This window comes from Dipodomys spectabilis, unplaced genomic scaffold (assembly GCF_019054845.1).
Source record: "Dipodomys spectabilis isolate Male_0828 unplaced genomic scaffold, ASM1905484v1 ptg000370l, whole genome shotgun sequence".
In the NCBI taxonomy this organism is placed as follows: Eukaryota; Metazoa; Chordata; class Mammalia; order Rodentia; family Heteromyidae; genus Dipodomys; species Dipodomys spectabilis.
This window is the reverse complement of record NW_024871047.1, coordinates 688,143-704,507: the sequence shown is the minus strand read 5'-3', so window position 1 is coordinate 704,507 and position 16,365 is coordinate 688,143.

Genomic DNA, 16,365 nt, shown 5'->3' with positions numbered 1-16,365 from the left:
AAGACCCCGAATAGCATAAACAATCCTTAACAGATAGAACAGTGCCGGAGGAATATCAATACCAAATTTCAAACTCTACTACAAAGCCATAGTAATCAAAACAGCTTAGTACTGGCACAAGAAGAGACCTCAGGACCAATGGAGTAGAATTGAAAACCCAGAAATCAACCCACAGATCTATAGCCATCTAATCTTTGATAAAGGAGGCAAAAAAAAAAAAATAGAATGGAAGAAAGACAGCATCTTGAGTAAATGGTGCTGGAAAAATTGGTTAATCACCTTTAGAAAACTAAAGCTAGATCCTGCACCAGAATCAACTCCAAATGGATCAAAGACCTCGAAGTGAAAGCAGACACCCTGAAAACATTACAGGATGGAATAGGAGAAACCCTAGGTCTCCTTGGCACAGGCCGAAATTTTCTTAATAGAGACCCAGAAACACAACAAATCAAAGAAAACCTGGACAAATGGAATTGCATGAAATTGCAGAACTACTGCATGGCAAAGGACATAGCTAGCAAGATCAATAGAAAGCCCACGGATTGGGAGAAGACCTTCACTAGCCATACAATGGACAAGGGTCTCATATCTAAAATATACCTGGAATTCAAAAAAATTAAATCCCCCAACAACAAATCCTCAAAGAAACAACTGCCCAATAAATAAGTGGCTAAAGACTTAAAGAACAACTTCTCTGAAGAGGAAAGAAGGATGGCCAATAGACAAATGAAGAAATGCTCAACCTCACAGTATAATCCCTGCTTTCACTATATTTTATGTTGGTATAATTTGTGGAGGAGAAGGGGAAAAACAAGTCGTTTAAGGATACAGGTGGACCCGTTGCAACAATGAGAAGTACAAGTTGTCATGTCGAAAACGAACTTTACAACTTTGGGGGGGGGGAGGATTGGGTGGGGGGATGGGGAGGAGGCTGGGAAGGGATGTGAAGGGTAAACAAAAGAGGAGGCTGCAATGCTTGATAAGAAATGTACTCATCTTGCCCTTGTAATTGTAACCCCTCTGTACAGTATGTTCACAATAAAAATTTTTAAAAAAAAGAAATAGAAAAGTGTAACAGCAAAAAAAAAAAAAAAAAGAAATGCTCAACCTCCCTAGCCATAAAAGAAATGCAAATCAAAACAACATTGAGATACCACCTCACCCCAGTTAGAATGGCTATAATCAAGAACTCTAATAACAACAGATGCTGGAGGGGATGTGGACAGAAGGGAACCCTATTGCATTGTTGGTGGGAGTGTAAACTTGTCCAACTATTTTGGAAAGCAGTATGGAGGTTCCTCAAAAAACTGCACATAGAGCTTCCCTATGACACAGCAATCCCACTTTTGGGCATTTACCCAAATGATCACAAACAAGACCATACTAAACCTACCAGCACAACTATGTTTATTGCAGCATTATTTACCCTAGCTAAGATATGGAAGCAACCCAGATGCCCCTCGGTAGATGAATGGATCAAGAAAATGTGGTATAGATACACAATGGAATTCTATGCCTCCATCAGAATGACATTGCCCCATTTGTTACAAAGTGGAAAGACTTGGGAAAAAATTGTATTAAGTGAAGTAAGCCAGGCCCAAAGAAACATAGGTCCCATGGTTTCCCTTATTTGCAATAACTAGTATATGTCTGAGACAAGCAGAAATGGTCAGATAAGTTGATATTAAGTGAAATGAACCCCAAGATAAGGACTCAAATGTTTTTTTTCTTGCTGTTGTTTCTAACATATTTATAAGATATTTCTTTGTTGCTTTGTATGTCCCTCTGCCATGGTATAACCCCTGTTTTCACTGTATTTGATGTTGGTATAGTTTTTGGAGGTTAAGGGGAAAATTGTTTAAATAGAGATACAGGTGGACCTATTGCAACAATGAGATGTACAAGACGTTATGTCGAAAAATGAACTTTACAACTTTGGCGTGGGGGGGTGGAGGGGGGACAGGAGGGAGGGTGGTGATGGGATTGGTTGGTAAGGGGAAACAAAGGAGGAGGCAACAATGCTTGATAAGAAATGTACTCATGTAATTGCAACCCCTCTGTACGGTATTTTTCCAATAAAAAATGAAAAAGAAAAAAAAACAGTATATGCTAAAACAATAAAAATAAAAATAAAATCCAATACCTAGAAAAAGCAGGTATGGAGCAGCCTGGCCAATAGCAGCTATGGAAGGCTGTGAGGGATGGGAGGTCGTTGTAGATGAGCAAACTGTTCAGTGGTTGTCTGGAGGCTGACTTCCCTCTTCATCAACGCACTTTCCAGAAGCCCTCACCCACCAGGCTGGCCCAACAGGTGGAAGATCTTGCACAGTCTTATCTGCCTCAATGCAGAGAAGGACTTGTGCTTCCTGGAGAAACTGGGATACAGTTCCTCAGGCAAAGTGCACATGAACTACTCAGCCACTTCTGAGGGGAGTATGATGCACATGGCTTTGAGTGCCTAAAGCCTGATGTGCTGAGCCAGCCAGGGGCTATGGAAAACTACGTCCTGAGGACAATGCTATATACTTGATTTATCCCTAAGTGAGGCATTCACACTGCCCATGAAGATGATGACAGAACTAGCACCTTGGATTCTTGTACTGTCTATGTCAACTGCCACACTGCAGGTGGTTGAAGATATGGACTAGTGGGTGTCCAATTGCTTTATTCACTGTGACTTGGATATTTGAAATCTGCTGTTGACTACTCAAGACATGGTCAGGATCAAGGGTTTTGGACTAATACAAATCTTGCTCCAGCATGACAACAATTAAGTCATGAAGGAACATAACAAGGTTCCTTTACCTGGTGGGTCATGGGTACCTGAAGTACACAGACTTTCTATGCCAGTAACACCTGGATTTTTAGGGTCATGTGACCAGATGATCCCAATGCTCTGGATTGGCATCAGTGGCAGTCAGATCTTGTATAAGATTGATAAGGATGGGGAACCACAGACTGCCCTGAGGATACCTAGGCTATGGCCCAGTGCTGGTCTCACAAGGAAGAGGCAGACTCACATCTGTGGCCCTGCAGGGTTTCCTGCTGGAGGCCTAGCCCACTGACATGCAGGGTCTTCAAGACTTTGAGGAAGCAGACAAGCCACAAGTCAGATAAATGATGTTATCACTGTCATTAATGGAAGGACTAAGAACCATTAGTGGTACCGGGCAGAGCACACTGACATTGTGTATGTAGGGGGACTCTTCACAACATGGTTATCTCCATGGCTTGCATGTCAGCATAGGACATCAGCCCAGTGCCTGTAGAATAGATTCCTCCACACAGTGCTAGTGACACTGGCCACGGCTGCTGCTGGGGCTTCATCTATAGGATAGATGAGTTGTATCTGGGGAGCCCCATGGACTCTCCAAACCTGCTAAGTGTGAAGGTCAGCACCTCCTGACCCATCAAGCCGCTAGGGAGTTTTTTTTGGGGGGGACCTACATCCTTGTGATCGAGGAACAAAATCACTGTTCCAGCAATGTCAAGAGAATAGACCTGTGGAAATTGGGCCTGCCCCAAGCACTGTGGCTACCAAAACCCTGAGCCTGTGTGCTGGAAACTAAAACAAGCCCCAATAGCTGTAATGAAGTTATACTCATTGACTTTGGCAGAAGTCCATGGTCCAGCCTAAGGCCCCCACATAATCTTTCTTCTGCAGCAGTTAGACAAATATCACCAAAGAGCCCCACTTGATCATTACCATGATCTCTGAATCCCACACTTGTAATGGATTTGGAAACACTCTTATTGCCCCTGTTCCCCATATCTATAATAGCCCAAGAAGAGGACGACTTTGAAGTCTGTTCCATCAACAGCAATCTCTGGCTGCATGTGGAGCTCTGTGCTGGGCCCTGCCAGGGCGAGACCAATGTCACCTTAGTGACAGAACAGGGCACAGCTCTCACCTCTGGAGGAAATCCTGGAGACAAGATGCCCAACTCAGCCCAGACTGCAGAGATCTTCCAGGCATTGTAGCAGAAGTCATTCAGTAGCTAAAGTTCTTATCGGCTCACTGGCCCCTTCACCCAGCCCAGGGAGTGATGACAAGCCACAGATGTCCACCAAGGTGTCTACCCTTAGCGTACAACCCTTACATCAAACTAACTCCAGCACCGTCAGGTGAAGTGGAGATGGTTGGTGGCTTGGACTTGACCCCCTCCCTGAGTGCATCCTAAGGAACATCTATCTCCTCAAGGCTTGAGACTCCTCAGCCCTGTGATACCACATCCACAGTCCAGTAAACTGGCCTAAGCTGGTCATGCTCTAAAAGAGAGTTTAGACAAGACTTCTCATTTGGTGAGAATAAGCCACTTGGGACACACTTTTTCCTGACTTTTCCTTAACATTCTATAAGATAAGCTAAAAAAATCAGAATTGGGTTTTAGTAGATGAAAGCATCAAAATGTTCCATGCATGTTCAGTGGTCATACATATCCAGGTATGTCATGCTCAAAGCTGACATACCTACACAGATTCTCATCAGGATCTGAATGACTATCCATATATACCTGTGCTCAAAAGAACCCATGCATGGTTCTAAAATGTTTAAGAAAATCTCTTTAAAAACAAAGGATAATAAACAGATTCAGTTAGGACTCAAAACTCCAAAGTCCTTGGAGCCAAACAGATCCTACAAGTGAGACATCCTGGGTAGAAAGAAAAGATGAGTGCAATCTTGTTGCTTAAAGGTGTGGGAACCCTGGCTGGGTAGGAGACAGCTGGTCAAAGGACAGCTACTCCCTTTAGGTGGATAGCTGCCACTGGGCTCCCACCCAGTTTCCAGGTGGAAATGCAGAAAATATATGTAATGGGAGTTTGAGAGAGATCAGAACATAATTTTTATGTAAAATATTATTTCTCAATGTAGCATAAAATTTAATTATTTAAAAAAATTTGGAGCCAGGTAACATTGGCTCATGCCTGTAATCCTAGCTACTAAGGAGGTTGAGATCTGAGTATCACAGTTCAAAGCTAGCCCAGAGAAGGAAAGCCTGTGACACTCCCATCTCCAATTAACCACCAGAAAACCAAAGTGGCGCTGTGGCTCAAGTGGTAGAGTGCTCACCTTGAGCTGAAGAGCTTAGGGACAGTGTGCAGGCCAAGAGTTCAAGCCCCATGAGTGACAAAATAAAATAAAATAAAATAAAATTGGAGATCTAACAGACAGTGCAGAGGAGTCCAGATCTGAATACTGCTCCTTCTATCTCCAAAGTTTGTTTTAGTACCAACATAGCACTGGTACCAGTGGGATATCTTGTTCACTCCAGAGAAATATCTGGATTCCCTGAGTAGAATTTGGGGCTAAAAATCTTATTCATGAAGCAGAGGTCTCCAACAGGGCAGAGAAAAGGAGTCTACTGCACAGGCCTTTCACACAGGATATTATATGCTTCAGTGTGTAAGAAACAACACACATTCTTAACAGATTGTTTTTAAACATATAAGTTGAGAAAGGCAGAACTAGGAGTTTATGGTTAGTAGACAGGGAGATAATTCAATAGAAAAGGACTGCAGTGACTGAAGAAGTCTGGAGCTGGGCACTGGTGGCTCATGCCTGTAATCCTAGCTACTCAGGAGGCTGAGATCTGAGGATCACGGTTCCAAGCCAGCCCAAGCAAGAAAGTCCGAGAGACTCTTATCTCCAATATACCACTAGAAAACCGGAAGTGGTAGAGCTCTAGCCTTGAGCAGAAGAGCTGAAGGACAGTGCCCAGGCCCAAAGTTCAAGCCCCATGACCAACAAAAAACAGTCTGGAAAGCTATGAACCCACCCCACACCAACCAGGAAACTTAGCATTGGGACCTGTGGGAGCCAGGGGAGGATGAAATCCTGCAATTTGGTTTCCTGGATTGGATGTAGATACCAAGAACTTCTGGGTGTTCACTTTGGATCTGGGAAATCTTCTCCAAGGGGCTTCATAGACAGCTTACACAGGAAGTCAAACACCAGGAAGGCATGGTTCTGTAAAATGAGAGAGAACCTAACAGCTATACAATTCAGTTCCCAAGGCTACCAATGAGCCAGGTGCCAGTGGCTCATGCCTGTAATGCTAGCTACTCAGGAGGCTGAGATCACAGTTCAAAACCAGCCTGAGCAAGAAAGCTTGTGAGCCCAGGAGACTCTTATCTCCAATTAATCAGCAAAAAGCTGGAAGTGAAGCTGTAGCTGAAGTGATAGAGTACTGACCTTGAGCATAAAAGGTCAGGATAGCATATGAGTTCAAGCACTAGGACTATTGAGTGCACATGCGCGCATACACACACACACACACACACACACACACACACACACACACACACACTGGCAAAATGAATGAGACAAAATAAAGAATGACACTTTCAAACAGTAAGAAATGTAGCTGGTGGTACAGGTGGTTCACCACCTGTAGTTTGAAGCCAGTCCAGAATAGTTCTTTAGGCTTTATCTCCAAAATAACCAGAAAAAAATGCTAGAGTGGAGGCATAGTTCAAGTTGTAGAGCATCAGCAGAGCAAGCAGTTGAGTGTTGAGCCCTGAGTTTAAACCCCAGTCTCAATCTCTCTCTCTCTCTCTCTCACACACACACACAAAGAAAAAGAAAGAAAGAAAGAAGAAAAGAAAGAAAGAAGAAAGAAAGAAAGAAAGGAAGGAAGGAAGGAAAGAAGGAAGGAAGGAAGGAAGGAAGAAAGAAAGAAAGAAAGAAAGAAAGAAAGAAAGAAAGAAAGAAAGAAAGAAAGAAAGAAAGAAAGAAAGAAAGAAAGAGAAAGAAAACAAGCAAGCAAGCAGAGAAAGAAGAAATCTATCTCATGGAAATTAAAGTTCTTAAATTTATTCAAGAGAAAGGGGGTGTAGGGGTATATGACAAAAAGGTCCTATGCAGGAGTCATTAGAATAATTTTTTATTTCTTTTTATTTTAAAAACGTTCTCTTGTGTTCAATTCAATTCACAAGCTGGCCTCAAACCCACAATCCTCCTGCATCAACCTCAGGAGTCCTGAGATTACAGGTGTGCACCAGTACAGCTGGCTTATGTATTTCTAAGAATATTATTTCAGAATAAATGAAAAAATGATAGGCATTTTGATGCCAACATCTTTATCTAATAAAGAAAACTATATTGAAAATGAAAAGGTATGGAAGTAGAGCTTATTGCTCTGATAAAGCACTAGCCTTGAGTAGAGCTCAGAGAGAGCACCTAGGCCTGGAGTTCAGGCTCCAGTACTCACACCAAAAAAAGAATAATTGTTAAATTGAAATGTATTTATAAAATATAGTAAGGATTAATACCATTAGAATTCACTAAGGAAATATGGAATCTCTCCTCCCAGATGGAAAACAGGAAATGCCATGAATAAGCAACTTACTATGAGATGTAAATGACAAACTTGAAACATACCAGTCCTCAGGACCCTATTCCCACCATACTAGCAAATATGTGAATGAGCTACTGTCCTGTTCAATGAAGAAATGGGAAAATTGGCATTGTCAGTCTAGGGCAGGCAGAGACTTCAGCAGAACATTTTCAGAACATTAATCAAATTAATGCATCGAAACCTTAAAGGTTCTAGAGAAGTTCTACTTCTAGAGCTAAAGATTAGCCCAAATCTGATCTAGTAACACTACTTGAGGAATTTACCCTTAAGAAAGAACTAGGGAGCCGGGCGCTGGTGGCTCACGCCTGTAATCCTAGCTACTCAGGAGGCTGAGATCTGAGGATCGAGGTTCAAAGCCAGCCCGGGCAGGAGAGACCGTGAGACTCCTATCTCCAATAAACCACCAGAAAACCGGAAGTGGCGCTGTAGCTCAAGTGGTAGAGCGCTCGCCTTGAGCTGAAGAGCTGAGGGATAGCGCCCAGGTCCAGAGTTCAAGCCCCACGACCGACCAAAAAAAAAAAAAAGAACTAGGGATGTATATAGGATACATATTCATTATAAACTGACTTGTGGAAAAACTGAAATAATCAGAAAACCTAGTAGGAAAATTAGTTTAATAGGTTATGGTATAATTCATTTAGAATCTTACATGGCCATCACAATTCATGTTATACTTATTAGATTTTCTTTTTCACCTTTGGGAAAATCAAGTTAGTTAGATGTGTAAGGAAGTATTGACTTGAAAGAATGTCTATGATACACTGGTACATTAACAAAACAAGTCACAGATTAGTGTTCAGACATGAGTCCTTGTAAGGGTTAAATACATCTTGTAGGGACATTTATTGGGAATGACGTAATACCAAGGGGACAAAAATAGGTTCCTGAAGGGTAAAAAGAATCTTACAGATAGACATATGTATTTAGGATATACTTAATCCAATGCTACATTAAAATTTCACTGGGATGAGGAACTGATAGGGAGCAGAAAAAGTGTATAAAAAAGTTCCTGAAAAACTCATGTTACGTGAAGTAAGCCAGACCCAAAGAAATAGAGGTCCCATTGTTTCCCTCATTTGCAATAATTAGTATATGTCTAGGATAATTTTATCAGATGAGCAGAAAAACTCAAAAGCTATGTACATATGACCATATAAGATGATGCTAAGTGAAATGAACCCATAGATATGGACACGAGATCGTGATTTTTTTGTTTCCTTTGTATGTTCTTCCCCCTATGATATATTCCCTTGTTGTCACTGTACTTGATTTTGCTGCCCTGCATCTTATATATACATTTGTTTAATTTGGGGAGGGGAAAGGGAATAACAAAATGCTGAAACAAGGGCACAGGATGATTCATTGTAATAATGATACCCACAAGACAGTATATTGGAAATGAACTTTACAACTATGTGTGGGGGGCGGCAGGGGGGAGATGGATGAGGGAGGTGGGGGAGGGAAGGGATAGTGGGAGAACAACAAGGGAAGGGGTAACAATGCTCAACAAGTAATGGACTCATTGCCTTACTCATGTAACTGTAACCCCTCTGTACAGCATCTGTACAATAAAATTTAAAAAATTTAAAAAGGTTCCTGAGAGTGAAGAATGAAAATCAAGAGTTAGTTTGAGACATTGGTAAAAAGACTTATAAAGGGGGACTTAGATGGATAGCCACGTCATATTACCTTCTATTTGGAATACTTAAATACATAATTTTCAAAAGATTAATAAAGCTATTTATAAATATTGTGATTGGCACACCTGTAGGCTTAAAAAGATTTTCAAAATATATATTAAGTTTATAGCTGGTGACAGGCTGGGGGTGAATCTCAATGGTAGATCACAAGCTTATTAGCAGGAATGAGGCCCTGAGTTCAATCCTCAACACCAGTAAGAGAGGGAAAAATGGTTTTAACATAGTGAATATATTGTGTCATTCTATTTAAGCAGGAAAAAAATAGTTAATGGGAAGAAAATTCCAGAAGGATATAACTAAAGTGATGACTATAACTTATCCATAATGCTGACTTCCCAATCATTTTGAGAGGAAAAAAATGGCAGGAAATTTAAGTTTTAGAAAGTCTGATACTGGGCACCAGTGGCTCACACGTGCAATTATAGCTACTTAGGAGACTGAGATCTGAGGATCAAAGCTAGCCCATGCAGAAAAGTCCAAGAAACTTTTATCTCCAATTAACCACCAAAATGTCAGAAGTGGAGGTGTGGCTCATGTAATAAGAGAGCTAGCCTTTACTCCTCTGTACGGTATTCTCACAATAAAAAAAAAATAAATAAATTTAAAAAAAAAAAGAGAGCTAGCCTTGAGCAAAAAAGCTCAGGGACAGCACCAAGGTCCAGAGTTCAAGCTCTAGGACTGGCACACACAGACCCAGACACACACATTCACACACACACACACACACACACACACACACACACACATGTATGTACACCCACAGAGGTCTAACAACATTATATTCAGCCAACATTATCATGTTCTGAGACAGAATCTGATAATAGAGTATCAGAATGGCCTGTGTGACTGACTAAAAATTGAACAAAAATTGCCTATTTCACTTCCTTCTTTTGATAGAGATTTTAATTCTGCATCTTCTAAACAAATACAAATAGAAATATGTCTGTGTAGGATAATTGTCAACATACCAGATTATCCACTGATGACAATGATGACATCTGCTACTTCATTGCATGACCTTTCATCAACTCCAAGGAGAGCAGCACATTCTTGGCATTCCAGCTCATCCAGGACCCTGGTGGGTTCCATCAACCTTGCATTTTTACTGCTGCTTAAAACACAAGTGCAAAAGTCATTGGAGATGAATGTGTAGCACCAAAGGCTGCCTGACATCAGAAGGAGGTTATTCACACAAACTTTCAGCTGTTGCTTCTCTCTTGTCCTTTCTCACTAGCACATATTGACATACCACCGGTCATACTCCTGGTGCTTAAGCTTTGTGTCTATTGGGCCCACCTTCATTTCCAGAGCCATGAAAATGAATGAATGAATGAACCAAGATGTTCATTCATGCCACGATCCATGCTATGGTGTCTCTAAAATTATTCAGTTCTTTCCATCCACTTTGAGAAAGGTTATAAACAGCTAAATGGAAAAACCCTACAGATTTGAAGGGAATTTTAATAGAAGAAATAGAGAAGTCATAATAAAAAAAAAACAACCTTAGTTACAGGAAAAAACATGGACCTGAGCTTCCTGGCAGCCACATGAAAAATACAATTAAATAGATATCATCATTTAACAAAAGAAATCCAATCTTAATGAGTAGAATAGTGAATCTAAGAGGAATCTGTCATTTGTATCTGTAAGAGACATGAGATAATTACCACAAGCTTCCTTCATAGTTTTAGAAAGCATTTATTTATTTAACGGATACCCATCAAATGCCTACTATGTGACATCTAGAAAGCGGGGGGGGGGGGGGGGGGGGGGGCGGGGATAGAGCAGACAGGGCAGAAAAACAAGGATAGATGATAACTTACTATACACACCTCAAAAACAAAATTATTCTGTTTTAAAGACCTTTTCACAAAGAATTAAATACAGGATGGAATCTTTAAGCAGGTTTTAGCATGCTAACTTAACAATATGACAGGGCTCGGAGATGTGGGTTTTAAATCATGACCTCAGAACAAGAGTGTAACTTAGTGGTAGAGGCTTGCCTAACATCTATGAAGTCTTGCACTGCAAAATAAAGGTTATTTAAAGGTTATTCCTTATATTTTATGTATTTACATCCACTTTTCCATCAGTTTACAGAACAAAGTATTTGATAATGCTGCAATTTGTAAAGTGAGAATGGGAGGTAAAGGATGGGGGAGGAGGAAAAACACTGGATCAAGGAAAGAAAAGACTGACTAGAACAATGATGGATAGTTAGTCAAAATAAATGGTTTTTAAATGTGCTCCCTGGACCATAGCTTCTAATAACTTAGGATGCCTACAAAAACTGCAGATTCCTAAACATCATTAAAAACCTGCTTGATCAGTCTCTGCAGCCCAGAAATCACATTTTGCTCTTATTTTTAAAAATACATTTTTTATTTTTTGTTATTATTTTTGTATATATGTGTTGATCTTGGGGCTTGATCTCAAGGCCTGTCCCTGTCTGTGCACTTTCTTTGCTCAAGACTAGCCTTCTACCACTTGAACCACAGTCTTGTTTCCAGCTTTCCTGGTAGTTAATTGGAGAAAAGAGTCTCATGGGCTTCCCTGCACAGGCTGGCTTTGAACAAAGATCCTCAGGTCTAAGTCTCCTGAGTACCTACTATATGGTATATTAAATAGGTAGGTTTTATTAGGTAACTGAGGAACAGAACACCATGCGATATTCAGGCAGGAAAAGAAGTTTATTTACTGAACAGCTGCCCTCCCTCCCCACTGTGCGTGGTGGTCAGGAATGGCCTAAATGTCGACCCACCCCTGAGCCAAGACATATCTAGGCCAGATATATTTAGGAAGATGAGTAGTCAAGTGGGAGAAAGGTGTGGCCACACTGGATCTGGATGTGACCTCAGGGCTTAGGACCCTCCTATGGTCAGAAGGGAGGCATGACCAGGGGCAGCCCAGAATGTAACCTAGCAGAAGAGGGGGGTGACTGCTTCCAGATGTGCCAGTTATCTAGGTAACATAGATAATGGGCAGAAACTTAGCCAAGTGATAGGGAGGTGTCTGCATATAGCAGACCTTACAGCTACAATTACATGCATGAGCCACCAACATGAGGCACTGGCACCTGGCTTGTTTTTATTATTTTAAGTAGTTGTACAAAGGAGTTGCCATTCAACAAAGCAGTTTATGAGTACAATGTGTCTTGATCAATGTGACTCCTTTCAACATTCTGTCTCAACATTCCTAACCCCTTCCCTCACTTTTCTTAATTTTGTAGAATATGCATTGAATTTTATGACTGCATTCTTCCCCCACCTTCCTGTCTTCATTCATCTACCTCCTCCCCTTGGCCCCATTCTACTCCTTTCAAGTATCTAGTTTCCTTGTGTTTATTTTGTTGAATTGTGAGTTAGGCTTTGCTAAGGAATTACACCATTTGAGTTCTCCCCTGAATCTATAATAAAAAGTATATACTCGCATACCACCCCAAGAAATTAATTCTTAATATTGTGTCTCAGCATATAGATACGCACCTCCACTAAAAAAATTCTGATGGTAACCCATTACAGGTTTATTTCTAGTCTAAATAACAGCTTATTGGCATTGGAATTACATGTTCACAGCAAAATGATTTGAGACTTGGAGCAGCTGTCCCTCTGAGCTACAAATCTAACAGCACCAAAGCCATACCATGAGTCTAAGGAGCTCTTGATTGATAGCCAGCAGTAAAATGAAGTGTTGCTGTAAACCAAGCAAGGCTGACTGCATATGTACCCTGGACACATCAGGAAGGCATGTGCAGTGGTCCTTTGTGTACCAACCACAACCACACTTTGGTCCAGGAACCCAATCCAGAGGTCACTAAGACAGAGTCACTTGTGATTCACACATGTAGAAAAGGAGGCAGTGGTAGATTCAGTTTCCACACACTCACAGCACAGGTGGCAGGACTCCACTGAATAGCAGGGACTTCTTGGAAGAAAGAGGCTGAGGACAGGGTGTTTGACCTTGGCTCTCACCTTTCAGATCAAGCATGATCTTGATCACTTCCTAAGCTCAGACCTCATTCCCTACACATCCAAATATTCAGTCCCACATGGGCATTTCCAGGGAAAAGAAAGAAGGGAGAAAAGGAGGTTATAACAATGTCCTCATGGAGTTACATTGTAGAAGGCAATGGGAAGGTTTCATTGTCCCAGATTATACTTGTTCTCTGGAACTTTTTGGCACAGATGTTCTGCTTTGAAGTTTGGCTTTGAGGAAACTCAAAGGCCCTGTGCTCTCTCACTTCCTAAGTTGCAGCTGCTCCACCAAGGACCTAAGAGCAGGGGCTCTGACCAGCACAACCAAGTTCATTGAAGCATTGATATGGAATCAACCCAGATGCCCCTTATTGAATAAATGGATCAAGAAAATGTGCTACATACACACACACACACACACACACACACACACACACACACACACACACACACACACACACACACAATGGAATTCTATGCTTTGATCAGAAAGAATGACATTGCCCCATTCTTAAGGAAATGGAAAGACAAAAAAAAATTATATTAAGCAAAGTAAGCCAGACCCAAAGAAACATGGGCTGTATGGCTTTTCTCACTTGTTTCTGTGAATTGGAATGTGCCTGTGAATCTACAAGTAAACCCAATGGATAATAAAAGACAAAAAATTTACACAGACATGATTAAACAAGACTAAACATTCACACACTGAGAATAAAGGAGGATATTCTTAGGAGAGATCACAAGGGTTCAGTAGCTATATACATATGATCATATAAAATGGTGCTTATCAAAATGAATTCCAAGAAATGGAAGCATGAGTTTTTCTTTTAATTGTACTGTTTGCAGTTCTTTTTTTCCCTTGGTTTATTCTCCTTGTCGTCATTTTGATTTCTGTGCCTTTTGTCTTGTATATAAGTTTATCTGATTTGGGGAGGGAAAGAGGAAGCACAGAAATGGTAGGACAAAGTATGAACTCACTACACACCATGTTGGAGATTGAAGGATTGACCCCCATCCTATTGTCCCAGGCCCATACAGACCCCAGGCAAAATCCTGGGTGTGTGTGAACTTGTTTGAAGTGCTGGCAGGGCAATCCACCTAAGCCCAGCTGTAAACATCCCATGGTGCGCCCAACTGAAAGCCCCCACCTTCCTTTACCTAGTGGCTTTTTCCTTGCTCAGACCTTCTATAAAAACCCAATCCTGTTCCAACTCTTCTGCACAACCTCCAAACCCACCGGAAGGTCTGTGCCCCTTGTTGTTCCTTAATAAACAGTCCTCGCCTGTTGATGATCCAGTCCAGTCTATTCCTTTTCCATTCTCCTTCATTTTCCCAACAGAGATGAACTATATAACTTGGGAGGAAGGGAGTTGGGAGGGTAAAAACTGGGAAAAATGAAAGAGAGGTGACACTGTTCAAAAAGAAATTTACCCGGGTGCCAGTGGCTCACGCCTTTAATCCTAACTACTCAGGAGGCTGAGATCTGAGGATCTTGGTGTAAAGCCAGCCCGGGCAGGAAAGTCTGTGAGCTCTGTTTTTTTTTTGGTCCGGTCATGGGGCCTGAACTCTGGGCCTGGGCGCTGTCCCTCAGCTCTTCAGCTCAAGGCTAGCACTCTACCACTTGAGCCACAGCACCACTTCTGGCTTTTTTTCTTTTTTGCTTATGTGGTGCTGAGGAATTGAACTTGGGGCCTCATTCATGCAAGGCAAGCGCTCTACCACTGAGCCATCTTCCCAGCTCCTCTGTGAGCTCTTATCTCCAAAAAACCACTAGAAAACAGGAAGAATCACTGTGGCTCAAGTGGTAGAATACTCACCTTGAGCTGAAGAACACTGGGATAGTGCCCAAGCCCAGAGTTCAAGCCCCGTGACTGAAAAAAAATTTACTCATGATCTGACTTATATGACTGCAACCCTTCTGTACATTACCTTTACAATAATAATTTTAAAAAAAGAACAGGAGCTCTGGAGCCAGCCTGTGTGGTCCAGATACCAGCGTAGCCTTCTCCCAACATTTAAATTGTGTAACTGCCCCAAGCTACAGTTCCCTCACCTGTTAGCAAGGGTCATGTGAGACAATGCATACACAGTGTGAACAATGTTACCTGAAAAGAGCAGTCATGAGGCTATGTGTTTGAGATGAAGACAGGAGTACACGTATATGAACACATTCATGATGCCTTTGAGAGAAGATTGCGCCTACCTGCCTGGCCCTGGATACAAAGGCCACGATGAAAATTTCAATTAAGCACAGTGAAAAGCAGACCTAATCAGTTAAAGCCTTCATTGCCTTTTATTCCTCAGCATGGGTTACCTCCTTCCTCACTGTGGTGTTTCCATTTATACAGCATCAGAATCAGCAGTTTTAGGAAGGCTCAAGTATATAATCCTTTTAAACAGCTGACTGATAATTGTACCTGCACTTGTGAAAAGTTTGATTGGCTTTGTCTCCATGGTTTCTACATGCAGATTCAACCAACTGCAGAGTGAAAAGATTTTTAGGGGGAAAATTTGCATATGTACTACACATGTACATGAATATTTTTCCTGTCCTTATTCCTGAAACCCTAAATGTAACAACTATTTACCCAGAATTTACAGTGTATTAGGTATTACAGGGTCTCCAAGAGGGCACTCTGTCTCTTGCCATGTGATGCCCTGCACTACCTTGACTCTGCTAGCAAGAAGCACATGTGTTCCCACAACAGTGGACCATGAATGTAATACAAACTAAACCTATTTTCTTTATATCTTAAAAAAAATAGCCAGATAATGGGGACCAGGTGACTCATGACAGTAATCCTAGTGCCTTATAAGAAGAGATCTGGGGATCACTTGTTGAAGCCCAGGCAAAATTAGGTACTAAAATAAGGTGGCAGTAGTGCTGTGGCTCAAGTGGTAGAGCACTAGTCTTGAGCAAAAATGCTCAGGGACAGTGCCCAGGCCCTGAGTTCAAGCCCAGGGACTGGAGTGTACGTGTGTAGTGCACTCACGAGCACACACACACACACAAATTAATGAGCAATAATTGAGTTCTGCACTTACATTATCAATATGTGTCACTCTTGTGGCTGCAGAGTGTCAGCTAGGACATAGTCTCTCTGCCCTGTTATACTTTTCAGAGGTCACTCACCTGTGTGACCTCATACACCATTGGCTGTCAGTGTAGAAAATCTGAGAGCTGAAGGGCAAGGTCAAGAGCAATTCCAAGTCTGGCTGAGAGACTATATTATCTGAGAGAGCTCAATATAAACCCAGCCTCTAAGTCTTTCAATTTCCTAACAAATGGCGTAATGTCATTCTTTCTAATGGAGGCATAGAATTCCATTGTGT